This window comes from Carlito syrichta, unplaced genomic scaffold (assembly GCF_000164805.1).
Source record: "Carlito syrichta isolate Samal-C Ts95f unplaced genomic scaffold, Tarsius_syrichta-2.0.1 Scaffold287107, whole genome shotgun sequence".
Taxonomy (NCBI): Eukaryota; Metazoa; Chordata; class Mammalia; order Primates; family Tarsiidae; genus Carlito; species Carlito syrichta.
The window spans coordinates 378,121-380,656 of NW_007231203.1; positions in this window are offsets into that span (position 1 = coordinate 378,121).

The following is a 2,536-nucleotide window of genomic DNA, read 5'->3' on the forward strand; positions in this document are numbered from 1 at the left end:
TGGTCTCTGGCACTTTCACACCTAAATATACCACTAGACTCCCATAGATCAATGGCCAGAGGGAGTATTTCAGCTAATTATCAGAATATGTAAGTACAAACTTTTCAGTTTATTTTATAGACTTTTGCTGGTGTGATGTTGAATTTGATAATAAATTAAGCTCACCATATTAATTCCAGATATAAATTATTTCCTAATATGACTATGCCTCAATTGATCATTTTAAAACTATAGTTTATGTTCAAACTTATACTGAAAAAATTACAGTTGCCTGCTTATGCCCTGTTGATGGTCTAAATAAAAATTATTTTATTTATAGATTCCATATGCTTTATTATGAATACTTATGTTACAAAATAAGTATCATCTACTTTGATGTATAAATTCTACTTAGTATACACATTATTATTTTTTGTCTACTTTCCCCTAGTTTCTACTATATTTTAAAAGTGACTTTTAAATAGATCTCTAAGTTTTTAGTAACCTTTTATACTAGAAAATAAGTACACAGTAGGCTTTAAAAGACATTTTACCTAAGGCTAGCATAATTTAAAGTATGAAATCTAGGTGTTTTTTTTTTTATCATTTCTGACAAGTGAACTTTAGTAGGGCAAAACAAATTTTAACAAGTGGAAAAACTGCTTATACAGCATTAAGAGAAAAAATATGCTGTGATTTTTTTTATTTTTCAATATGTAAAGTGTCACTGTCATTAAACTTGATGAACTTGAAGGAAGTGGTATTTTTAAAGGGTACATATTTATGCTTCTTAAATATAAAAATGAGTTTTTGGAAATCACTAATTATTTTAAAAATAAGGAACATTTATATGCAAAACACTGCATAACTTACCAAACTATCATATTTATTCCTTTCTCAATACAAATGGTTTAGTTTTGAAGCTTAGATGATGTCATTAATCCGAGTCATTATAATGCATTTATTTGCTTAATTAAATGTAATATAAAATTTCATCAATACTCTCTTTCTGCCCCTAAAAGAATGCCTGGTTTCTTTAATGTATTATTTCAAAGCTAATTAGTCTCCTTTTTGACAAGACACATATGCATTTATTCTTAATCAAGGCTTCAATGAGACTTTAAAAAATGAATTCCTTAGAATTCTTCTTGTGCTTTCTATATCTTGGCAACATTGATCATATTAAAGAGTAAATTTCTAATGACAGTTAAAGCAAAGATAGTGTCCACATTTTTTTTTTTTTGCTGTTTTTTTTTAGCATTAATTCTGCTTTAGTATTCTCAATGTATAACCGTGTGTCTGTTCATATAGTCTAAACTGAATTTTAATACAATACCATTTACAGTAGCTCTCTCAAAATTAAATATTTGAGTATAAATATTTTAAAAATTTACAAGATCTACATGCTCAAAATTGCAAATGCTGGTGACATAAATCATATGAGACCTAAATAAATGGAGAAATATATCATGTGCATGGATTAGAAGAATAAAATACTGTTAAAATGCAATTCTTTCTTAATTGGTCTATAGATTTTATGCAATTCCAACCAAAATTCCATCAGGATTTTTGTAGATATATAAAAACTGATTCTAAAATATATAGTAAGGTAATAGAACTAAAAGAATTAAAACAATTTTATAAAAATTATATCTAAATAAGTATAAAGTTGGAGGACTCAGACTATCTGGTTTTTGAGACAGTGATTAATATAATGCAGCATAACTGAAAGGGTAGGTATATTGATCAGTGAGCCACAATAGAATAGAGACTAGACATAGACACTAGTATGGTCCATTGAGTTTGATAAATATGCAAAAATTAATCTCTTTCACAAATGATGCTGGAACCATTGGCAAATTGTACAAAAGAAAAATCAAGTAAAATTTGATCTAAACCTATATAAGAAGTTAACTCAAAATGTATCTTATATCTTGACATATAACACTAAATCATAAGAAAATATTGGAGAAAATCTTTGAAAGAACCATCTGGTCATGCTCAAGGAACAATGTATTTATAACAAATATAAATCTACTGCATAGTTTCTAAGGTAAAAAATAAAAAACACTTTACCTGATTTTTTTTAATAAAGTGAATTCTGGAACAGCCTCTGTTCACCAGATAGGCAAAGAGTTTTTAAACATGACTGTGAAGATATGATCCATAAAACAAATAAAAAAAGAATACATTTTTTGCTAGGAGAATGAAATAAAAAGATACATATGGCAAAAACATATATGCAAATCACATATCTAGAAATAATTATTAAATGTAGAATGTACAAGGAGCTCTAAAAATTCAGCAGTAAACAAACAAGCACAAACCAATTTTCAAAATAAGCACACACTTGTACCGACACTTCACCAGAAAGAACATGTAGATGGCAAATAGGCTTCAGATGTAAAGATGTTCATCAAAATTAACCATTAGGGAAATACATACTTAATCCATGCAACAATAGCAAGGTGCATTCACACATACATGCATATGATATATATATGATATATACATATGATATATACTGATATATATACATATGAGATGTATATGTATA